Below are 26,589 nucleotides of genomic sequence, written 5' to 3' on the forward strand. Positions count from 1 at the left end.
GTTCTCCATTCATTTTTCCTTCCCTGACAGTTTTTCTTTACCTGGCCTGAATAAGTTCCAACTGTATATGCACAGATTTATGTTTGACCAAAGACTCAAAGAGACCCATATACAAATTTCCACAGCACTTTCTATGTATAACAACCTTCTCTCTGAAAATCTGTTTGGCAAATTCAAGCCACAGTGGCTTCCTGATCTTTTGTCTTGGTCCCTTTAACTCATTAACCTATTAGGACCCTCCCCTTCCTACCCCTAGGCAGAAAGCTAAAGGCAACCATAGGGCTGATCTCATTTGCTTTCCTCCTATTAGGAATCATGGTCCTGTGCTCCCTGTTAACCAATATCTAAAAACAGTTTTTTCATATATTTTTTCTATTTTCTAGTTGTTTTCATTAAAAGGGTGAGTCCTATATTAGTTTCCCATTCACAAATGGAAGGGCAAGTCCCTGTGGTAATCTAATTGTCTTGTGTAGGGATACTGCATGCCACTTTCATTAAGGCTACATTTTCTTGGGGACAATTTTGTTATTGCCTCTGTTGGTTTCAGAGAAGATTTCACATTAGTTTCTTGACTCAGAGTTTCCAGGAGGATCATAAAAGTTCAAAGTTTCATGACAGCATTTCCATGCATGGTCCAGGATGAATGATTGTAACCTACTTCCTTTCCTTTGATAAGAAAGAAGAGTGTTTCCATTGGGATTATATATTTTGTGGCCCCTGTTTTTATGCAAAGTGCTAAAGACTAACCTCTCCTGTACATGGTCTACAACCTTGAATCCTGCTGTTGTATTGCCATTAAAGCTCCAGCCTCTAAAGCATTTATCATTGTGGGCCACGCAGCTCCTACTCTCACCTATTACTTGTTGTTTCTGCTTGGTGTCTGGCACCTGGAGATTTAACTTTCTTATTATGTAATTTTACATAGCTGTGACATTTTGATAGTTTTGTAATTCTATGTATCTGTACTGAAGAAGTGTGCTTTCCAACATCAGCTAAGCTTGCCATTTTGACTATAAGTGCTCCAAAATTTTTACATGGTGAAACTGCACATCAAAGAAATTACAGTATTTGAACAGGATAGAAACAGATTACTTGGAGAGTAGAAAAGTGATACCTTATAAATCAAGAAATTTTTTTGTTGAGCTTGACTAATCTTGAATTGAAATTTTCATTCACTGCCTCCAAGCAGAAGGTAAATCTAGCTTGAGTGCTGCAAGCATATAGCATATAGGATTTAACATGAAATAAATGTTCATAAATATTTTTAGGATGATTATAAACAACAGAAGTACATTGAAAAGGCATTTTTTTTCAAATGAATATTGGAAGCAAGTAGTAGAAGTTTAAAATATACTTGAGAAATTCAATACTATTGCTTTCAAGTGTATAGAGGATTAAGTTTGAGGCTTACAGAAACCCACCTATGGCCTTTTAATGACCAGATTTTTAAAAATTATGAAATTGGTATATTGAGTTTTTATACTGAAAATGATTTGCTAATGTGTTTGCTCTATAAATGTAGACACCCTTGCCCTCCCCCCTGTCAAGTTAAAGAGAAATCACTTTGTTAAAAAAAATTCTGAGTAAAACTTTAGACTATATCCAAATTTGGTTGCTGTAGTTTTAACCATTGATGAAATTGCCATGTTTTATAATGTTCCTTCATTTCTCAAGAGAACATTTCCTTTTAAAGGATGTTTACAAAAATAAAATTGTATGTTCTTGACAAAATTGTGGGATTTAAATAGTATTTCCTTTTTTAAATTTTTGTTGAATAGATTAGCTGCTTATTTTCCAAGTGAGGACTGTGTCAATCATTTTCTCCTTCAGGTTAGCCAGACACTACTCCAAAATAATCCAACTTTTAAAAACATTTGGAATCACTACTGCTGCATCTGTTTCCACATTCTAGGCCAAATACAGAAATAAATAGATGTTAGAAGTATAGTTAGCCAATATGCACATATAAATGTCTAGTCCATTAATATCCATCCAAATATATCTCCCTTAATTTAATTTAAGCCTAAATGCCTTGAATTGATACAATTAGAAAAAGAAAAAGATAAAATAGTGTTATTTATAGACACTGAAACAATCCATGAACGATCAGGACCAATAGCTTAAATTTTGATTAAATGACCAAGGAAAAACAAAGGGTGCTATATGCTGAGCCTCAGTCATAGAGAAGCCTAGGCTTCTCTTAAGAAGAGAAGCCTAAGCTAATTCATACAAGTAATACAAAGTTACTAATATAATGAAGTCTGCTGAATTATAAATTGCTAGCAATAAATAAATAAATAAATTGCTAGCAAGTATAAATGCATCATCTGCCACATTCATCCAACTTAAATACATGTCATATGGTGAAAGAAAATATGAAGAGTTACTTAAAGTTTGAAAAGTGTAAGCTAAATGTTACTGAATTACTTAGCATTCTACGTTTTCATTCCTGAAAATCCAATTTCTCTTCAGGTTTTTCTTTCTCCTCTACTAGTTGCATTAATAAAACTAGCAAGTTAGTGGACTAAATCTTTAAAAATAAAAAAATATGACTCAAAAATTAATGAATATCTAATATATTCATTCACAAAACATTAAGCCATTTTCAAATTGACTTTTTTATTATTTCTTACTGAAGTGTAGTCTGTTTACAATGTTATTGTCGGGTGTGCAGCAAAGTGATTCATTTATACATATAGATACATGTATATATTTTCAGTTTCTTTTCCATTATGGCTCATTACAAGAAATGGAATATAGTTCCCTGTGCTATACATTAGGTCCCAGTTGTTTATCTGTTTTATATATAGTAATGTTCAACATGACTTTTTTAAGAACCAAATCCTGAAAATGTTTTCTAACATTATTCTTTGGTAAATAATGGTTGATATGGAATAAACATCTTAAGTGTATGATATTAGGGAGACTTTTAATAAAATTTAAACATACTCATCAACAAAGTGGAAATAGGAATAAAATTTGGAAGGCAGCAATCTTTTTAAAAGCCCTTTATCATTATTTTTTCCTGAGATGGAGGCTTATCCTTTTATGGCACTCAGCCATTTTTAGTATTACATATATTATATGTATTAAAACTTAAAAGCATTAGTCTCAAAATGCCCTAGTATGATTTGGCTATAGTTAACAATAATTTAGAGACAGCTTAATTACCAACAGAAGGAGGCTAGTATTCACAATATCATGAAGCCATTTAAAAAGGAAGTTATATCTGCTTGTGTGGTCCTTGTGGAATGTCTCTGACACGCATTTTTGTAAAAATGCAAAATACATATATTGTATATTATATATATACATACATACACATAAATAGATTATATAATAATAAATAAAAGTAAGACCATTGAACACTGTTTGGCATGCTACACATCAAACTGATATGACTGGCTATCTCAAGAAGGTTGGGGAACAGCTCCTTTTTTCTTTATTGCCTTGTTTTTTAAAATTTTTGAACTGTACTAACAACCATGCATTATATTGATAATTTATAACAACTAATAAATCAAACCATATCAGGGAGTTAGAGGCCCTTACACTTAACTTACAGTAACTATAAGTAGGACTGAGTCAAAAGTAAAAATAGACCAATTGTAAGTCTGATGGAATCAACTGAGATTCTGATTTTTTTCCAGCAGTGTAGAATCATAATTTCAGGCCACAACTACTTCCACACCGTCCTCCCCACCACCAAACTTCCTTACCACCTCCTCAAATCAGTGCTCATAAGTGGGCATTATGCCACTTCATAGATTCTTTTCATACTTTTCCAGTTTTTTGTCAGATTGGCTAAAAACTGATCCATCTGCCAAAAAACTAGTTAGGGTTTGGTCACTTTGCTGGATTTAGGGTGCAGTACGCGTGGGTGAGTGAAAGAAGCACCTCATTGTCTACAAAAGCCATGAGAACAGATGTTGGAAAAAGCATGCATGACTGAGGAGGAAGCAAATTGAGAATTAAGTTAAGGAAGAGGTGAAAATACTGAGCGCATGACATAGGCTAGTTACTGAAAAACAGCAAACCATGCAGCTTATAGGAAGCAGCAGGGAGAAAAACAGCTGGTCCAGCAGCATGCGGCGGAGCAGAGCCAGCGGTCTCTTTGCAGTCTGCAGAGGAGCAGGGGAAGCTCATCCAAGTAGTTTCTCCTCACAGATCCCTTCTGACCAGACTTCCAAAAACATTACTCATAAAGCAGCCATTTTTGGTTATGCCAACTGTGCCATGGTATTAATCTAATGCTTTTCCACAACAAACTCACCCTCACTGCCTGTTCTGTGAAAACAGATCTGGGTCTTTGAAATACTTTTCCTTTGCCAATAGGCATCACGTTAAGTTTTCTCAGGAAAGAGTGTTAGAGAGACACTGAAGAGGGAAAGGGCTTTTCTTCCTGGTTTTGGTGGCTTATTTGCCTCGTTCCTGCACTGCATGCAGCTTCCTCAGGGCCCAGCTTTTGTAGTGCTGGTTGCTTACCCTATGCCCAGCTTCCGAAGCATACCCCGCTTCTCCAGTGTTTGACTCCTGTAGTGCACAGAGGCCAGCTTTCCTTTGCACCCTCTAGGGGTGATTTCGTAGCAGAGTGCTTCTGGTGAGACACTTCCCCATAAATAGCTCTCCATAGCATTCTAGAGGGCAGATTTCAATAAATTCCCAAGAGCTGATTTCTGGCAAGTCCCACTGGCATGGCACCACAGTGGCTTCTCTGGCATTCAGTGAGTCACAACTGTGCCTTCTCTGACCACGTCTGGATCTCAGCCCTAATAGCCTCTCTTTGAATGCTCTGGGTGCTCCATCTTGACCCTGCAGGTAGTGGTTGCTTCTAATACCCATTATTCCTGTGTTTCTTAGACGTGTCTCTACTTCTTCACCAATCTCTCGCTACTCCAATCCACTGTTGTAATCACTCTTTATTTTAAACTTTCCCAATTCAAATTAGTATGTGGTTTTTTCTTTCACAATTGAATGCAGATTGATATAACACTTAACTCCTAAGATAACAATTCACTCCCCTCTGCCCTTGGAGGCACTTCAGGGCAAAGGACTGAAAAGCATTTAAAGGAGAGTTTCCTTTGAAATATTTTTTAGTCACAATTCAAATATGCAGCTATTTTTCAATGCACTTAAATTTTTAGAGTAGTTTCAGATTCACAGCAGTAGAGCGTGTAGGGAGTTCCCACAGACACCCTGCCCCACACATGTATGTGTAACTATTTTAAACCCACTTCTAAGAATAATGGCCATTTGTCTACTGATCTGTCCATTAAAAATCTTTGATAAATTTGTTGACCAAAAAAAAGAGAAGCAACTCCCAATGTCTTCTAACCTTCTAAAATTTTATTCTCAAACCCAAGTAATGATTTTCCTAAGATATTTATCAAAACATGAGCAATAATGCATTCAACTTTAAAATTTAGTTTGTTAAGTGTGAACCCTACTACTTATTTGACAACTAATATGATCCTGGATAAGAGTGCTGACTTAGTATCACACTGAAGTGGGTTGGATCCTAGACTCAGCACTGTCCATGTACCTTTAGGTAAATTATTTAACTTCTCTGTATTTCAATTTTTCTCAAATGTAAAATGGAGACAGTGACATTGTTTGTTTTATAGGATTTTAGTGATGCTTAAATGAGATGATCCATGTGAAGTTCTAAATTAGCACTGTTAGGCATATAGTAAATTCTCAAAGACACTGGCTGTTATTATTGCTAGAAATAATATCATCTAAAACTTTAGTAAAATTTTGGAGTTTAGAATAACGAAAATTAAAGCAGAATAATTTAGAAGTAAATCATTAGGGCAAGAAAATCTCAAAAAACTATTATTATGAATAAATTTGCTTGATCACATGTTTGGAGACTTAGCTCATTTTCTAACCAGAAATTCTAATTTTAAATAGAAGATACAGCCTATGTATCATATATCAAAATAAACTCCGCTTGGCTTTTACCAATTGCTTATGTTATTATTGGGACTGAAATACAGTCTGCTATTAAGCTGACATTATGTTGCTTCTGCTTCTTAAAAGTGAATTTAAGTATGTTGCCCTTTAGGTGTATTCTGATTGACATGTGGTTGATTTCTTTCTAAAGAACATTTGTTCAAATGTGAGAAAAATTATGATTGAAATTGTGAAACAACATTTGGAATGGTATTTTAATGGCTAATCTTTCTTTTAAAATGGCTGATTTAGATTGTAAGGAGATACTGTTATGACCAGTGATGAAGAGCCCTTACACTATTTGGAGAGATACGACATCCTAAAGTTGGATGATTGTGGAAACCCGTTCAGAACAGTTGTTAGTAACCTAGGCAGTAAACATGGGAGGCAAAAATGATCAGGCTCGACTTTTAGGAGGTTTTGGATACACTTCAGCTGTCAATGAATTGAATATACCACAAAACTGATAACAAAACATCTAGGTTGTTTTCTGCAGCTTAGACAGCATAAATCATAATTTTCCAAATTGGTAGGAGAAGACCAAGCGTCTCCATATAATAGGCTAATATGTTCTGGTCTCCTTCCTACCTCTCCACAACCTCCAACCTCTGCTTCATGTTGAACTTTGCTGGCTACATTTTCAAAAAAGTACAGATTTTATGCATGTTTCTTTTCTTATTTGGTGGAATCACTTCCTATTTTGATGATTCAATGAGTAAATGATAATGTATTCCATTTCCCTGAAATCAAGGCCCCCATTTTGCATAACACAATGAAGTTTTTAAACAGGAAAAGGAAAAGGAAGAATTTAATTAGTGGGGAAGTTTGAAAATATACTTTAAAGAATATCCAGGAAAGGAATAAGGGCATTTGGCATCCTCTAGAGATCTTTTCTATATAACTAAAGCCTATGAGAAAAGCAGATGTTACCAATGGAAAGTGCAAAGTTGAAATGCCCCCAGTTACCCACCAAAACCACAGAGAATGGTTCACAGGGGTCAGGTTATTCTTCTGTCAGGAGAGGTCTCTGGAAATCCAAATAAATGTAGATAGTCCTTCAGTACAAAGATTATGATATTAGGGCTAGGAATACACATTTAGGGAACTTGTTTCTCTGAAGGGGAGCTTAGGTCGATGTTAGGACTCTGGAATAAGCCCAAGGCAATATTAGAATAAACCCAAATTTATTTTCATTAATTGAATGTCTCTAATTTACATTAGATTCTACAGTCTTGAAATGTCCAGCAGCTGGCTGATTCAAAATGTTTTTAGACCATTTCAAACCTTCGTCTGATTCTGTACTAACCTCTTGTCAGACAAAAGAATATCAGTCTGGTAATTATTTCCTCATCATTGGTCAATTGTCAACATGGAGAGAAAAAGACACATGTGACAACAGCACAATAACACTCTATAGACATTATTTCCATACAGGTTCTTTCCAAAGGCAAAGGGTGAAAGTCAGAAAATAATATCTGAAATGTTGGAAACTGAGTATCTGAGAAATACGGAGAAGTGAACACCTAATGCATAGGAAAAAGGAATTGTCATCAATTTTAACAAGATTTTAGAAGTTACATAAAACACTAAAGTTAAAAAGGATCTAGTAAACTTGTATTTCTTTTTTCTCATCTAGATAAGTATAAATTAAAGAATCATTAGAGCATTTTCTTAGCATGAAAATTTTAAAACATACGAGTTTAAATAGGATGTAACACTATTAACAGCTTTTCCCCTAATGTCGAAAGCAGCCTTCTTCACACACACCCATTACAACTGCTTTTTAAAGTGTGAAACAATTACAAACATTTACTCAAACTGTTTAAATAGGAATAATTATGATCAATCATCATTCAATGATATTGTTTATTGGTTGATATTCCATAATGCTTTCAAAATAATCTTGGAAATAGCCAGGTGGACTGATTAGTCATTATTAGACCGGAAGCAAATAAGCTAATGTTTCTATTAGCTGTGCCTTTTTGCATGGCTGTAATGGTGACTCTTGAAAGCCTGCTGGTGTCAGACATTGTTATAGGTACTTATAAATTTTATCTTGTTTGATATTTAAAAATCACAACATTGAATAAGTTGTCAAGAACTACACAGCTAGTGTGTAGCAGAGCCCAAATTCAAACCCAGATTAGTCTGACTCTAAAGCCCATAACCTTTCTCCTAAATTACACTGAGCTGACTTGTTTGACAAATGCTGAAAGGACTAGCTTTTTTTTTGTATATATGTTTATAACATCTTATAAATGATGAGAAACTCCAGTGTTTGTAGCAATAGTCACTCAAAAAATAGTTCCTGGTTGAATGAATGAGTCATCAAATATCTCATCTCCAGAATCAGGTAGACCATCTCTTAACTTGCCCAGAGAGATGCTGTATTTTTAAACATCCTCAGAGAAGCATAATCCAGTCTCACCTGGTAACTAACTTACACTAATTTTCAACACTTATTTCCGGGATCTTAAAAAAATAAATAGCTAAGTACTTTTCACAGTAAAATTTCAAAAAAAAAGTGAAACCTATGAGTTCAGAATGGAAGAAAACAGTAAAACCCACTTCTTTGGAATCTTAAAAATAAAATAAAACAAAGTTGTCGGGGGATGGGTATAGCTCAGTAGTAGAGCACATGCCTAGCACACATGGGGTCCTGGGTTCCATCCCCAGTACCTCCATTAAAAAGAAGTTGGGTAGGTGAAAATGTTTCTTAGAAATTTGAAATTTATCATTTAACTCTTTTTCTAATAAAAATCTAATTAAAATCTTTTATATTTTCATTTTGATTAAATGCAATTATCTCCACCCCTGAGATTTGAAACAAACTATTTTCTAAATATGTTAGCCCTTCTGATGATCTAACTCTGGTAATCTACAACAAGTAGAAAGAGAAATTGTGACTTCACTTATCTCACAGAATTATCCACTGATAAAGTCACAATGTTACAGTGCAAACTGTAAGTGTTTAATTTCACATGCCAAGCCACCTAATATCAACACTTCTTTGAATCCCACAGAATTCCTCACTTTAAAAAAAAATGATCAGCAAGAATAGATGACCATAAATAGAATCAGGTGAATTGTTGCTAAGCCTGAAAAAGAACAATATTGGCCAGTCATTCACATTTAAGTCAGCAATTTGAAAAGCACTTCACACATTCCAGCCATTGCCTTCTAAATTATGCCACAAGTCAGAAATGGTCAATGTAGACCAAGTGATAGGAGCAACTCTCTCCTCTAAACCTGACAGTTTGCCTTTAAAGAGAAATACTCTTGACTTCCACCCAGGGCTTTCTTTGAAGGAGGACTGTGCCTTGGTAGGAAGTGCTTCACTATGCTCACCTTTGAAAGTGTGCTCAGATGCTGTCTCCGTGACGGACTCCCTTGACTACCCCTCACCCACTCGTCCAAGCAGAGCAGTCACTTCCCTTTGTCTATTCCAGAGGACACCCCCTAGGTTATCTCATTATATTATAACAAGTATGTGTTTTCTTCACTCTACTGTGACATTTTTGGCTGGAGAAAGGTTATCTTAGTCAGTGTCCAAATATTTGAAGATATTCCCCAAACTAAACATATGTAATATGTCTCACCATCCCCCATAGAAGAGTTCTCTAAGCCCCTTAAACAATCCGCTCATCCGCCTCTGGGTGACCTTTGCTTGGCAGATGCCCCCATGTCTGAAGAATAACATCAAACATTGAAATCAAATCTATTTATTTAAGGCTGGTCTACAGAGCTCTCCAGAGTTTATGTAATTATGATCCCCTGGATGTAGAACCATCTTATAAAACGTTTCTCTAAACAACTAAGCATTTGGATAGTATATAAGATAGATTAAGTCATTCAACAGGCACATACTAGGAGCTACCTGCTCCTATGTTCCAGGCACAGTGCTAAGAACTGGAGATCTTGCCACTGTTACTCTCAAGGAGGCTTTTGGGTAGCCTCCCAGAATGCATTAACATGTGTCAAATATAAATGAAGTCTTCATAAAAAATACTTTCAGTTCACTCTGAGTTATAGCAATATAATAGCCTTCTTTTCCTTAGGACTTTTGAAAACTTCTGACATTTGAGTGTAAATTGTGACTCTCCAAGACTCAAAATATAATATGCAGTATTTCCCAACTTATTTGATCACACTGCATTCTTTTCACAATGCACCTTGAAGAAACATTGCACGAGAATACTTTGTGATATACCCGCTAGAGTTTATAGACAAGAAAATAGATAATTGTGGTTTAAGGAAATAAGAGCTACATTAGCATCACAAGGTGGAATACAAGTCAAGGACTGAGGGTGTGAGGAAAGCTTCAACAAAATAGTGGTACTTCAACTGGTTCTCCAAGAATAAATCTGAATCAGTGAAGTGAAAATGGATAAGTCAGTGGTGAGATTTTCAGAAAGACTTTTCAGGTATGGGCAAAGCCCATAGTGGCTTGTGGTACACAGTGGCATTCCATGGTCAGAACTGCAAACATGTCTATGTTGGCTGAAACAGGCATATGAAAAAGGCAACACCGGCCCTTCTAGTGAGAACATGGCTACCAAAGTCAGGAATTCTCCCTCATCATGCTCTTCCAAGAAGAATACAAAACCAACAAGAATAAAACATAAAAATTTAATAAAAATCTTGTCAAATAAACTAGGACACGTAACCTGAATCTAACAATGAATTGACAAAAACAGTTATGATTGGTCAGAAGCAGTATGGAAGTTCATGATGAGTGGAATTACAGAAAGTGGAGTATGCCTTTTGTTGCAGGAGGTCCCAAAAAGCACTAGCAAAAATACTTTTGAAGAAGGACATATTCAGACATCCAAAAACTGTAATCCTTGTTTGCACCAGCAATCCTTCAGCAAGGGTGCAAGAACTGTATTGAGCACTGTAGGTAGCACTTTGATTCAGAGTGATTCAGAGAAGATGAGGGCACTGAAGAAGAATCACGCTGATAAGTTTGCATTTTGCTGATTACTGCAGCTTAAACATCTTGTCTGTTCAGTGACCACTGGATTTTCTCTTCTGTGAAGTTGCATGTTTAAATCTTTACCCACATGTTTCTATTTGGGTTTTTGTCTTTTTCATATTATTTTATGATTTATTTTTACTCCTTTGAAAGCAACCTATTGTTTGCATTATGTGAGACAGTTATTTTCTTCTATGTCTCAGCTTATGTTTTAATCTCATATGTGGTTTCTTATGATGCATACCTGTGTTTTATTTTGATGAGGTCAAATTGTCTTCTTTTTTCCTTTGTGATTTTTGCTTTTTGTGTTTTATGGAAGATGGCTTCCTGACCTCAAGATCTTAAGAATATTGTCCTGTATTTTCTTATGAAGAAGGAGAAGGAAAAAGAGAGAAGGGAAAGGCAAGGAAAAGAAAGGAAAGAAAATATTTGATTTTTTTAAAACAGTAAAAAACATAAAGGTGTTACCAAGAGCAAACTCGTCCTGCTCACCACACAAGAGGTCAGTCAGTCAGGAGATGAGGTGCTGGGGCAAGGAATAATGACTTGACTTGGAAAGCCAGCAGGCCGAGAAGATGGCAGACTAATGTCCTGGGGAACCATCTTCCCCAAGTCAGAATTCAGGCTTTTTTTATACTAAAAAGGGGAGAGGGTGTGGTTGGTCATTGCAGACTACTTGGTGTCACAATCCTTTGCTCCTGCAGCTGTTCATGTAGGTCAGATATGGTGCCCTGCAAACCTCCAGCAAGACAAATGTTATTCTCTGTTCTGCAGATTTTATCTCCATGTGGATATTGACCCAATGCATATAGAAGGCAATCGGGGAAAAAATTTAATTACAAATACATATAACCTTTTGTTAGAGTCCAAATTCTAAGACTGTCTTACAACTATACATTGTAAGTGATATTGTGTGAAAATAAACAGTATTATTCGTTACAGCATCATTGTTTGCAAGAGAAAAGTACTAGAATGTTGTAAAGGATCATCAACAGAGATCTGATTAGAAAAAGTATAATCTACCTATACAACAGTATTCTATGCGGCTATAAAAAAAAAAAGAGTAAGGTAGCTTTCTAGATTCTGATACGTAAAGGTCTGTGAGATATATAAATAAATTAACAATGTTCTGAAGAAATTGGGTAGGACGCAAACTTTTTTGTGTACCGTGGAAGATAAAAATGCAAGTTTTTATTGGCTTATATTTGCCTACAGAACTTCTGGAAGAATACACAATTATAGTGGTTTTACCAGTGTGTGTGTAAGGAGGGGCGAGGGGAATGGGGAAAGGGGACAATGATAGGAGGCAGGCTTTGCATTGCATGTATTTATATGTTTACTCTCTTTGAAAAATGATTTTATTACCTATTCAATGGATTAAATTTAAAAATCAGTTTAAGTAAGATGAGTATTAATTTAGTTTAAAGAATATAAGCCAAATAATAAAAATGAGGCCTTTGGCTATCTGTCTATCTCAGAGTTTGAAAAGTCACACATTCAGAGCAGTGCTCAGTTCTAGTATGCTGCTATTTTTGTGTGTCAAAACCAATGATGTTTCCTGAGATATTTCAAGATAGGAATTATGAATTTTAACATGTTTTTTCTAAAAGAGACTATGGAGAGATGAAATAATTTATAGTAAGCTGAAACAGTGAAAATATTCCATGTGGTGCAAAAATGTCAACTTCAAAATTAATCTGAATATCATCTATAAAGTAAAAAACCAAGTTTACCATTAAATGATCAACTGACTACTTGGAGCAGAATATACTGAAATGCATAACATTTATTATCGTATCTATTTCTTACAATTCAGAAAAACCATAAAGAGTATCATCTAAATCTGTAATTTAATGCATAACACTGTAACACATTTCTAAAGCAAGATTTAAAATGAGTCAGCCCTATGAGGCTGAGTGACATTTTTGTCACTGATTTTAACAAAAATACTGTCTCTGTTAAGATCTTATAAAATATATAATAAATAAAAACACAGTATAAGTTTAAGCAAATTTGAGAATTTTATCACTTTAACATCAGGGTGTTAGTGGATCTATAAACACAAATATTCGAACTATTCCTTTCATTATATCAGATGACAAGAAAGGTGCCTGGAAGTGGTCTTATTTGTTCAAGTAAATTAAATAGTGTCAGATCTATGAGTGATGTAGTTATCATTATAGAATCTAGATGTTCAGAGTATCATGAACTAAAACAACATTTGTAATGGTGTGAAAATGAAATATTTCAACGATCATATTTTCCCTGAAAGGATTTATTTTCCTGGTTATTCTTTTTATGTTGGACTAGCTGGCGTAGGGTGTTTTCCACAGAAAAAACAACCTGAAAATCAGGTGTCAGTTTAATTAAGCACAGAAAAGATAGAGAAACAAAGGGAGCATTAAAAATGGGTAGGTGGGCAAGGATAGATGCTGCTTGGGAACCACCTTGTGTTAATTAACTCACCTGCAGTTATAAGGGCTCAGTCTTGGTGGTTCTCACCAAAGGGCATAAACAGTGCACATGGATGAATGACCACAGGATGGGACCAAAGGTGCGAGGACAGGTGAAATGCAATGAACTGCAAGAGCATACGAGAAAGGGAGAAAAAAAGAAAGGAGAGGATATTCTCAAGGAGTTTTATCACAGATCCCGTGGAAATAATTTGATTTAGTCTTCACTGACTTCTTTTTTAACCTTTGGCATTTTTACATATTTAAAAAATCCTTCATTTCAAGAGGTGAGGGGAGATCAGGAATGCCCAGGCCTGGGTGTCCCCATCAGCACGAGTCCTGCTCCTTGAAGGTTCTTGGCCTTGAAGGCACTGTGGTTCCACCCAGGGCTGTAAGGATGGATGTCAACTTGAATGAGAGAAGCAGGCCCAGGAGTGGGAGGCGTTATGGCCACTAGCCCTGTTGCTGTATGGCCTGATTTTTTTATTTGTCAAGAGAAGCTAAAAAGTCTCTATCACTCTTCTGATACTTAAATGTTAAAAAAAAAAAAAAAGTTGTCAACAACCTGCATGCAGGAAATAAGTTTGCAACCATCTAATAATAATGACAGATAACCCTTATACAAACTCCCTAACTTTACATAAGTTCATCTATCGCTTGAGGTATGTTTTTATTTATCCTCATTTTTAAAATGAGTAAACTGAGACACAGGCACGTCTATAACTTGTCACGTAGCCAACAAATAAATGGCAGAGGTAGGCTTGAAAGGAGGAAGCTTGTTTGAGTTCACTCCCTCAAACACTAAGACATTCCAATAAGAAAATTTCCCCTTCATAGAGCTGCTTATAATTATTTCATTAGCTATAGAACTGAATTAACTATTCCTGGCACTATACTGATATACTTCCATGTAATCATTTTCCTAAACTCATTTTTTTTAAATTTGGAGAATTTCACGAGCCACTATTATTTCTAAAGGGCCCAAGTTGAAAGAGGGGGTATTTTGGAAAACTTAAGGTTATTACTTATTAAATATTTTCTAGTAGTAAAACATCATTTTGGGGAAAAAAAAGTATTTTTTATGTTTCAGTTACCATTTCCCATTTAGCTTTTTATTACTTTTTCATTGTGAAATACTGAACTGAAAGTAGAAGCCAGTCTAAATAATGACTTCTAAGTTTTATTAGAAGATTAAATTCATATTCTTTTAAAAATGCCTTTTTTCAAAAATGAGTAGCTCACTTTATATTATGCTTGAACTCTGAAATTTTACACCTTATTACCTTATTCTATATTCATATCAGGATTTATAACTGTGAGCTAATTAAAATATGAAAAAACAAAGGGGTTAGATAATGTATATTCCTTGTGTAGAAAATGTAGAAATTGTTGGTATATGCCATGTGTACCTCAGAATGTTTGGAAGAACTTTCACCTTATTTCAGTTTTATCTCCTACCTTGAGAAATGGAAATTCTGATCATTCTTTGGGGAAGGTATAATGTCACCAAGTCTTAAAGACTACATTCAGTTTAGCACCCCAAACCACCAAGTCAGTATTTCAAAAATTCTAATACATATTAGCATCTCCATTTCTGTACATTTCTCTCATTCCCAATTTGTTAAAATATAAAGTGTCATCTGAGAAGTGTTAATTGAGGATTTTTAATAATGTAGTAAAACACTACCTAATAAAAAATACATGTATGTTTATATACATTTATACATGATTATATATGCTTTATATATATTATATATATCTGTGTATATGTATATATATTCCACATAATAGTAGTATATGTGTGTATGTCATGACAAAGCAAAAATAAATAAGCAGGACTACTTGCTTATGGCCTCAATCAAGGCACCCAAAAGCACATCAGCTTTTTTTCCCCTGACTTTATTGTAGTGTAATTGATATATTACATTGTGTAAATTTAAGGTATACAATGTGATGATTTGATAGATGTATATATTGCAGAATGTTTATCATAATAAGGTTAGTTAACACATCCTTTATTTCACATAATTACCATTTTGTTGTGGTTGTTCTAGTGAAAGCGTTAAAGTTCTATTCTCACAGCAACTTTCAAGTATGCAATACAGTATCACTAACTATACTCCCATGCTGTACATTAGATCCCTGGAACTTATTTATTTTGAAACTGAAAGTTTGTACCCTTTGACCATTATCTCCCCATTTTTGCCACCTCTCAGCCCCTAGAAAACCACCATTCTACTCTGTTTCTATGAATCTGCTGTTTTTAGGGTCCACGTATAAGTGAATTCAGATAGTATTTGTCTTTTTCTGTCTTATTTCACTTAGCATAATGCCCTCAAGATCCATCCATACTGTCACAAATGGCAGGATGTCCTTTTTTAATGGCTGAATAATATACCATATATATTTTATATACACACACACACACACACACACACACATACATTTTCTTTTTTCCTTTCATCTGTCAGTGGACACTTAAGTTGTTTCCATAGCTTGACTATTATGGATAATGCTACAGTTAACATGAGAGTGAGGATGGCTCTTTGAGATAGTTCATCTTCTTCAGAATCATACTTAGAACTGAGATTGCTGGATCATTTGGTAGTTTTATTTTTAATTTCTTGAGAAAATTCCATACTGTTTTCCTTAGCAGCTGCGCCAATTTATATATAATTTGATAAAGACTCTTAAGCTTTCATTCCAAGGCCTATGGTAACCTTCAGAGGATTTACAGACATAGGTTACCCACAGGTGGTTTTTGCTTGCCCTTGGGTGGTGTGCACTGGTTTTAGACAGTTGAATATTCACCCTGCATTGGTATAGTGTAAGCCTGTGCCATCATATCTACAGCCATGTCTCTGGAATTTATATCCACACTTGTCAGAGATGTAAGTATAAGGAAGACACCTGAAAAGTCCCTCCTGTTAGAATGATCCTCTACCAAGTTCAACTCTTTCCAAAGAAACCTCTCTCACAGAGTTCACGCTTGGTTGGGGAAGAAATGTCCATATTCACTGTCTACAGGAGGTGGGACCTCCATATCATCTCTAGGAAGGCTGTTCCTTTTCCACTCTGAAAGCTCCATCTGTCCCTAATATTGACTATGAGCTCACCACTGTTGTTTTTAAATCCAGACTTCTGGCTCACACCAGATCCAAAATCCTCTACTCCTCTTTAGAGTAAGTAGGAAAGATTCCCTTAAGTGCCACCATGAAGGGATGTCAAATTCTCACCGTTCCTCACCAGCAGGAGGCACAGGGGAGTATTATTTAACCCAAACACATACACACAATGGAAAACAGTGCTCTGCCCTAGAATTTCCATCCCCTCCCGTACCCCATGCAGTTTCAGCTAGCAGAAAGCTTGGCATTTTTATTGTGCTAAAATTGAAATATTTGAGCCATCCCTACTGCCTTCTCCTCTGACCTGGCTGTTGCCAGCACAGAAGGGTAAGTGAGAAGTTTGAGGAAGTCATTAAAAACTCAGTAGACTTTTAGACCCTCAGTTGATTTTCTTCCAGCTGAGCTGGGACCATGGAGACACAGTGCATAGGAAGCCAGGACAGGAAGCCAGGCTTAGCTAGGTAGCAGAGAGGTCTTAGATAAAGCAAACAAACCAGGGCTTTGTGAGGTGACAAAAAGGAAATGAGCAAAGTCACACCCTCAGCCCATCAACCACCAGTCTAGTTAGTGAGCAGGAAACAAAGCCACAAGACCAATGGCCCCCAACGGTGAGAATATTCTGCACAGGTGATCAGGAGGGAACGAAAGTAAAGTTCTATCCTTTTAGCCACTTTGATGTATTCTAATTGCCTAGAGCTTTGCTCTAAGAAAATGAGAGAAGGGCCTTCTTACTTTTGAACTAACAGTGAATATAGCATATGACTTACTGAAGCTCTTTTTTTAAAACAACCTGAACCTTTTTTTTAATCAAATGTAGTTTTTACTATTGAAGTATACTCAGTTATAATGTGTCAATTTCTGATGTAAGGCATAATGTCCCAGTCATACATATATATACATATATTTATTTTCATATTCTTTTTCATTAAAGATTATTACAAGGTATTGAATGTAGTTCCCTGTGCTATACAGAAGAAATTTGTTTTTTAATCTATTGTTATATATACTAGTTAATATTTGCAAATCTCCAAATCCCAAATGTATCCTTTCCAACCCTTTTTCCCCCGGTAACCACAAGATTGTTTACTATGTCTATGAGTCTAAAACAATGTGAATCTGATCTTACAGAGTATTTTCTCCTATGGATAGAGAAATCTTTAAGTTGCTGCTAACAGTACTTTTTATTTTAGAAGCAGAAAAAAAAAAAAAAGACCACTTACAGATTTAGTACTCTGCTCAGAATCTCTTTGTTGCTTAGCAAGCATAAACCCAAGCCTTTGGAAACTGGCAACTTTTTTCCGTAGTCTGAAAATGCAGAAGGTCTTTGTTGATAATGAGGACCATGATGAAATTTTGAACCAGAATGCTTCTTGAACATTTAATGATGTCTAAACAATAAGGAAATTACATCTAATCTAGACATTAAGGACATTACAATCTACATGTTGAGTAAAGCAAGTAAACAGAATAATTTAAAAACAATCAAAAGTTAAATTACAGAGTAAATTTTTTTTTTTTACAGACTGAACATTTGGGAAAGATAATTGTGTGTTTTTTAAAATAGAATTGAATGTCTAGATAATATTTAATGAAGGACACAAGAAGATCTAATTGGAGTATAAGCAAAGGATAGTAGCCAAGACATCCTCAATCCCCAGAAGCAACTTAATGAAAGAAAAGAGATAGGAATGCATATAAAGTGTATGTGGAGAGAGAATGAATGAAATCAGTCTGATGAAAGGAGACTGCATGTATTAGGGAGCAATGAGAAAAATGTATATAGTCCCAGACTTTTATATATGGCTAAAGAACTGGAAGTTGATAGGTCAAGAGGACAGTATAGTTCCTGTAACTAGAGATGTTTTAGGAAGCAGGGTAGGTTGGATCTGGGGAAAGATGAGTTAGTCTATTCATACTAACCATAAGGCTAAATCCCTAATGCAGACATGTTATCATAAGAATCTGACCAGTAGTGGGATACTTTAAAAGGAAATAAATGGGTGAATTTGAGAAATATTGAAAAAGGAGGAAACCCAAGTCTCTGATAGACAAGATATAGAAGAATTAGACAGCTGTACCAAATATATCTCTGACAATCCTTTATAAGCGGAGAGGCCTATGGAATACTACTGGAAAACTACTGGGAGAAATGGAGATGCTGAGAATGGGGCCTTGAGTAGGGGGTAGCAGGGTGCATTCTGATTTATTTTTCATATCTACTGGCATTCAACGTCCTCATTGTCCTTTGTTGACATTAAAGAAATTAACATTGTAGTTCTGAGGAGCTCTTAATGTAGTTGCAAAAATGCAACACAGGCCATTGTATGAAACTAACACAGATAAAATTAAATGTAAAAATTGCGATAGTGAATAAATGATATTTTTATCACTGATAGAACAGAAAATGAAAGAATAACACAGGAAGTGGGGGCAGTGGATTAAAATGTCACAACTGGAAAGCAGGATGCCACATCTTGAGTTATGTGTTGAGAGATTAGAGATGGAGGAGGAGGAACTGAGGTGGAGCTGCAGAGCGGGAATCTGCTGAGCTGTCAGATGCAGCCCTGTGGCGGTGGACGCTGCAGAAGTAAAAGTGATACTAAGTGACGAGAACAAGCAGTTGCAAAAAGCCTGCCTTAAAGGGAGGTTTGCAACGTGCAAGCCTACAATTACTAACAAGTGAGTAAAACAGAGGCAACTGACAGTCTTATTTCTCCTACTTTCTAGCATAAACATTATCTTGTACTCATGATGTGTTTGCTGTGTAGGGATGGAGACCTTGTGGGCCCTCAAAGTTATATTTTTTAAAAAGCACTAATAATCGTAATGAGCATTTCTTGAAAAATGTCACTAGTTTGAGTTGCTGTAGAAAGTTTTGCACTTGGGAAAAAATTTTAATGAACTGTAAGCAGGTACAATTCTCCTTTGTAATCTGTACACTTCTCTGGTGGGGAAGAGAAGAAAGAGTAGGAAAGTGGCAGAAAACAAAGCAGCACATACAAAAATTAAGCTATTGTACCAACCAGCGCAGAGATGAGATTCTGTTGAGAAGTAAACAGAATGAGCACAGGCTTAGTCAGTGATGATGATGAGTCTGCAGAGCACAGAATAGAGCTTCAGTGCCAATATCTCAAAGCTGACAATGGCTACTAACCAGAGCATAGGAGCTAACTTTAAGTAATGTAGAGTGTATCCCAGTGTTCAGGTTAGAAAGTGCCTGGGTTCAAATCCTGGCTTCCATACTTACTGCTTCAAAGGTGGTACTGTTACCTACCTCGCCAGGCCTTGTTAGGATTGATAGAGACCCCCACATGTAGGTCACTTAGCACTCTGCATGGCCCATAGCAAGAGCATTTGAAGTGTAATATAGTTACTATTTGGAGAATTTCTTCCTACCTGCTTAAATAAAAGACTGTTGGCAAATATCTTCATTGCAGATTGGGAAATTAGAAAGGTATGTGTGGTAATGAGCCCTTTGGTTCTCTCTGGATGACCTTTGAGAAAAGATTGTCAGTCATTGGCATTTTCAGGTTCTTTCCAATTTCCTCTTTTATTCTCTTGGAAGGACATTTTTAGGCCTAATAGGTATTTCATATTTCCTTATAGATAATTAATATTTCCTTGACATTCCCTATTGTTTGGCTATAATATATTCCACACTAACTGAGCACCTACCATGTCCCAGGGACTGAAGCAATGATATAGTTTCACATATGATTCCTCTGCATGTGTCAAAACAAGTGATTTCTCCATAAGAAACAAAAAGTCAAATCAAAATTTCAAGGAATTGTTTGAGGGACACCATTAAAAACTATGAAACTAACTTTGCCTTAGATTAACTAGTATTTCTTTCATTGTCAAAGTACCCATTTACCTATGTAGGTTTTTAATAAAATGTATGAAATTTCAAGTTACTACATCACAGTTCCAACAGATTATTCCAATCTCACGTCCTAAACAAGCACTAATGCTGTATTGTGTCAAGGAATTTTGCATGTGGAAATATAAGCCACATAGATCAATAATTTAAGACCTAGACATTTATCGGTGTCCTCTTTCACCACTGTAACACTCTGTTGTTTGCAAGTAAAATTACCACCCACTAGCACTTGGGATAGCCCTTTGAGTTGTTTCCAACAATGCATTCCTTTGAAAAGGAAATGAAATGCAAAAAATTTTCAGTGTCTATTGAATAGTGAGTTGTAGGAACAAGAAAGTGTGGATACACTGTGGTCTATTTCCTTATTAATTCCTGTCACTCACATTACCCAAGAATTCTCTCAAACTTAATCTTGAAACATATCCTGACCTTTAACAACCAGCAGGGCTGAAATGTTAACCTTCAACATTTTGCAGAATTCTTCTTTAAACACTTCCTCTGGAAAACACACAGCTCAAAGTGCTAAAATTGTCTCTTATAATAACCACAGCAGGATCGTAACAAACCCGCTTTTAAAAACCAAATAAAGCCTTCCGTGGGGGCGGTTCACCACTTCCCCTTTTTTAACAGGCAGGAACTAATTTAGCTGAGAAGATAAAAGCAAGAGCTGCCTACAGATGTACTAGGAAACTAGATCCTAGAACATAAGACACCCCAGTGGCAGGGGGGTCTGGACATTTTGTGTAAAAAGAGCCTTCTTGGACTTAAGATGTCACAAATGAAAAGCAAGAAGTCTAAAATCTATATATTAATAAAAATAGACAGAAGCAGGAAGAAAAGGTATACCAAGTTAATTTCAGTTCCAGCTGTTTATGTATTTTCCAATTAAGTAATTACACCCATTTTCAATTTAATGCCATCATTAAGAAATCAAGAATTCAAGACAAAGACGAAAGGTCTGAACTTATTATGGTAATCATTTCATGATATGTGTATATATCAAATCATTATGTTGTACACCTATACATAGTTATATGTTAATTATATCTCAGTAAAACTGGAAAAAAACTTTTATGCTAAAAGAATAAGTAAGATAAAAGGCTACTTTCAAACTACCAACAATACCAGAAGAGTAAAGAGCCTGAAGTATTATCAGATGACCAAACTCTCACCTTTCTTTCATAGAAAGAACTTGTGGAAATACCATCTCTTTTATAAACCCTTGCCTCTCAGAAAGGTGGTCATTCGATCCCACCCCAGGTGGTCTAAACATGCACATAGGATGTGTCTTTCTCACTGAAAACCCCATAAAATGCATTTAGTTCCTGACTCATTTATGGCTTCCCAACTTGATTTGTTCAATTTTCTGGTTATCTACTTCACTATACATCTGTGGGGTATACTGTGTGGACTCCAGTAGATTATAAACTGCAATATTATTGGCCACAAACCTCATTAATATATACATCTTCTAACATAGTATAATGAATGTTTGCAGTTTTTAATATAATGACAAAAGTGGAGGGAAATATAAATAAATAAAAATGCAAACTCTGGCCACTCATGGCTTTTGCTGAGAAGTTTTATTGGACTATCTGTCAGTAAAAGTGTATCACATTAAATTTTCTATGAACTTTTCCTCTTTTAAAAAAGATACATTAGAGAGACAAACACAGTATAAATCTTATTCTTTAAATAAAAGAAAAAACATGGTAAAAATGTTTTGTTAGTGAAACTTTCATATTTGGATGCAACTTGGCAACATTTTTTACTCTATTGTCACTGACTATTTCTTAAAGGTGAAACTTGAGTATCATATCAGGAGAAAATGTGGATGCCAAGTGTGATGGCAGGTGCCAGGCTGACTGTGAAGCATCCCCCTCTGCACCTTCTTTTTCTGAAAATTCCATATGAATCTAGCGCCCCCCCCCCCCCAGGCCTCTTCCTGACTTCTTAGGCCACCCCCATGGAATATATCATTATACCTTCCTTCTACCTCCTTCATAAATTTTTTTTTCTCTACTAAATTCCATTGTGTCAAAGGTATGTTTTCTGTCTATATATTTTATTTCTCCAGCCTTCACTCTCTGGAAACACATCTGCCTTTTAGTAGGTATTTTAGGAGATAACTTCTTAGCCCAGTGGGTTTTTTAAATCTTTCAAATTGTGTCAACTTTCTACATTACTGATGTTTCTATTTGGCTAAAGATCTATGGTTTGTCTAGACATTTTTAAGGAAGTTAAAAATTAGAAAAACGGCAACAACAAAAATCAAGTGGTTGTTTTACATAGTTGAATAGTAACTTTGGTTCTTCTGGGCAGTGCTCCCACAGCTCACAGCATGACCAAATCAGACTATTTTCTTTGGTCTCACATTTTTCCTGTCTCTAGAGTTGGCTCTATCAATGCCAATGGCAAAAGGAGAAATTAGGTAACTCTTCTCACTCTCCTCTTGCCCCCAGCCTCACCTCTTCCCCATTTTCAGGGGGGAGCTCGTGGGGAAGTAAAGAATTGTCAGCTGGGACTCCTTCTGAGGCTAGAAAAGGAGACAGTCATTACAGCATAATGTGTAGTTCCGTTCTTATTCTGGTAGGCTCTAAGCAGGAAAAACAATTTCTACTCTACACAAAAATTGGTCTTATGGAGTTTTTTAGAGTGGCCTCAAGTTTTCTCCCTCCCGGTATCCACAATTTGGCCACATAGCTTCATAGATCCTCCCATGCATTCTCCACCGCTTAAATCTGGATGGGTCATGTGACTTGCACTGGTTCAAGGTACTTTAGCTGACACAGTAAAGGGCTGAAAGTTCTTTGCACTTGGGACTTGCCTTCTTGTTGCTCTGGGAACCCTTTAGCTGCCACATGAATAAGCCCCACTATGTAAGTCTTTTGGATGATGTGAACTGAGCAGGTGCACTGGATGATGTGAGCAGACATCCCAGATGATGAGAGACACATAGCCCAGGCAGTCCTGTCATCCCAGCTAACAATGAGCTACCCTGGACGTGTAAATGAGGCCATCGTGAACCATGCCCCAGGTGAGTGACCAGCATACAGCAGACACAAGAGTGAGACACAATCAGCTACAATCAGGAGAGAGTGGTCATATAACCCCAGCCCAAACTGCCAACACGTGGAAACAAAAGCTAAATAAACAGTTGCTGTATTAAGGCATTAAAATTTGATGTGATTTTGTAACTCAGTAAGATCTTACAGATACACTGACCCCGTGGGAAGGGAAATGGAGCTTGTTAATTAAGGAAACGTTTCATTTCTCAGTATGGGTTTGGACTTTGGCTGTTCCTGAAAATTAATGTTTGTCTTTGAGAAAGCTGCGTATGTTTGCCCTTTGCATCTTACAGTTTAATAAATGTATCTGCAGTTCACATTGGTTGAATTGTCCAGAGTAACAAAACCAGAAACAACAATGAGGGCTTATATTTCAACCTTATCTCTAATCATTCTGATGGCCCTCATGGCTCTTCTCCAGATGAAGACCTCAGACTGAACAAATGGAGGGAGAAGGAGTTGGACGCAGAGAGTAGGAGCATTCCTGCAAAGGGGATGGCAATTAATGAGAGGTGCGGCTGGAGATTAGCACAGAGAACTAAAGAAGATGCTAGAGGAGAGGGCAAGAATCTCAGGGAAGTAGAATCAAGTCAGACCACAGGCCTAACTTACTTAGGTGCTCTCTCTCTCTGGCACTCTGAGGAAAGTCCTGTTTACCAAGTTTTGAAATATGTCCTATCCTACTTTGGGATTCCCTTTCAAAATGGTTCCATACGTACCATAAAACAGATTTTGTAGATTTTCCCAGTCTGGTGTGGTATCCTTGAGGAGACTTCTAGGAGCAGCTGGAAAAAAATGTATGACCATAAGGAAGACTGAAGAGAGACACCTGGACTGAACTGTCTTCTCCACCCTCTTCCACCGTAAATTAGAGGAAGCTGACTTCTGAAGGAAGGCAGGCAGGAATCTGGGTTTCAGTACTTAGAAACAGATAAAGGTGACAGGTCCAGAATTGTTCAGAAGATGCTTGATGAAAATGTCTCTTTTAAGCAGGTTCCAGTTGTACATCTTTTCCTCCCAAAATCATCAATTTGAAAGAATTCCTGGTTGCAAGACAGAGAGGTTAATGCAAATGAAATACTATATCAATATGTGGCTAATTTCATCTTCTTTTGAATTACCTTAAGGAATGGTCTTCTCTTCTCCTGAAGCACCATTTTCTTTCTTGTTTATAGTTATTTCTGAACACATGTTACACCTTCTGGTACGCTGCAAGCTATTCAAAAGAAAAAGTCAGTGCTAGTAATTAATGAATACCCCAAGCACCCAGAAACACACATTATTTTGAGTAGTGTTCAGTATTCTTTTGATTTATTTTACTGAATAGATAAGTGAATAAATTCCAAGATATTTATACAATCAACAAATACCTAAATGAATGAATTAAATTAATGAGTAAAATGATTTTACTTCAAGAGTGAAGATAACTACTGAGGGGTCCCAGAAACAGTGAGTAAAACATAGAAAAAAATGAAATAAGAGGTAGCTTGTTAAAAGAAGTCTCAGACAATTCCCTTAGTCGGACACCATTAGTTCAGAAAAGAACCACACAGACATCTAGCTGAATAGCTTATAGACACGTGAACTTTATTCACTAGTAAAGAAAAAATCCATTTTTAAAAACAATCATTTAAAAATATACTTCCAATGTTAACTTGAAGGTTTTCATGCATATTTAATTTTCTACACTAGAATATAATATTTCCAAGACAAAATAGAACCAGAGGGCACTAAGTTGCAAAACAGAGACAATTCTAGGCCACTTTAAAAGGATATTAAGGGATAGTTTCCACACAGCAGTCAATTTAATTTACTTGATAAGAAATATGTCACTTTAATTCTCACCTTTCCTCCTTGGGCATTCTTGTTCCACCCTTCTTCATGCTTTAGGAAAAATCCAAGCATATCACAAGATTATTAGAAAGAGTTCTGAATGAGTCAGGGAGAGACTCTCTCATAGTCTCAATATATATGAATCTGCATTAAATCCTTCAAAGATGTACACGTAGCAGCCACTTCAAGTTCTCTAGAATAATAGCACAAGCTAAACTATCTCTTTCAACAATCGTTTAGCAAAATACAGGAATTAGTTGGTATGTCTGCATTTCCCTGTCTCTTTGAAATTACAGCCCCAGTAAAATAAATTGAAAGGCCTTGTCTGTTGCCTTTGGCATTAATTTGAGAAATGACTCTGACACCTTCTCAAATGTGTAGACCTTTCTAAAATGGCACAAGGCAGATTTAAATGGGTACAATTTCAAAGCTAAGCAAAAAAGATTAAATGTTCATACCACAGATTGAACATCTGAAGAGATTTTAGGGTAAGTCCCCTTTGAAAAATCTGCCCTTGAGAGATAGTTCACTTTTCATCACACATTTAGATTTTCATTTCATTTTTGCTGCTTTCACAGAGCATTCTGAAACCATTTCTCCTCTTGTGGTTGCACTTTAACACTGGATCTAATAGCAGAAACCACTTTCTTTCCCCTTATCTTAAACATGAGCACAATCTGAAAAAAGTTAGTTTTATTTCTCTCCTTTTGTGAAAGTTCAGTTGAAATATCTATCAACAGATTTCCAGTTATCACTCCCATGTTTAGATTTGAACAGTTCATTCTTCACAAATACAGATTTGAACATTATTCCCACAAATCCTTTAAAGAAGCCTATTACATTTCATTTTGAGTGACTGCAATTTGTTGGAGCAGCATCAGTAAGACTACACATATTTGGATACACACTGAAAAATCGTATAATCTGAAAATTTTATTTTACTAGCAATTTAGTAACACATTATATCACATTTCTCCTGCTGGAACTACAAAATGTAGCCTTTCATAAAATGCTGCATTTTTCTGAAATGAAATTTTTAGGTAATAGCTTTTAAATTTTGAATAATACTACCTGTAGTTTAACACCTAGCCTTTTGGTATCTAAAGAAAGACCACAATTCCTCCTAAAGAATCTTTCATGAAGTTAGATAAAGTTGCAGCAAAGAGAGAAAAGGAAAGGTGGTGGTAAGGGAAGAAAATGTGAAATAAAAGAATAGGATAGTAAAACAGAAAAATAAAGAATTCTCTCCTGGCTTAATGTTTTAAGAAGAGTGTGAGTTTCCAAGTAAGGCTTCTCTAGA

The 26,589-nt window shown here is 35.9% G+C and overlaps 1 long non-coding RNA gene across 5 annotated transcripts in view; it reads right to left on the minus strand.

Annotated features, from left to right (window-relative positions):
* Window positions 1-17,393: 17,393 nt before the first annotated feature.
* The window catches only part of LOC123618934 (uncharacterized), a 54,347-nt gene continuing 45,151 nt past the window's right edge, over window positions 17,394-26,589 (minus strand). For 4 of the 5 annotated variants that reach the window (XR_012505498.1, XR_012505501.1, XR_012505500.1 and 1 more), the window contains 3 exons: window positions 25,302-25,340; window positions 24,578-24,672; window positions 17,394-24,499 (listed from right to left, as the gene is read on the minus strand). This is a non-coding gene — a long non-coding RNA (uncharacterized LOC123618934). The remainder of the gene's footprint in view (window positions 24,500-24,577; window positions 24,673-25,301; window positions 25,341-26,589) is intronic. The other variant, XR_012505499.1, reaches the window with a different exon arrangement.

The sequence above is a fragment of the Camelus bactrianus genome, chromosome 3 (genome assembly GCF_048773025.1).
Source record: "Camelus bactrianus isolate YW-2024 breed Bactrian camel chromosome 3, ASM4877302v1, whole genome shotgun sequence".
Taxonomy (NCBI): domain Eukaryota; kingdom Metazoa; phylum Chordata; class Mammalia; order Artiodactyla; family Camelidae; genus Camelus; species Camelus bactrianus.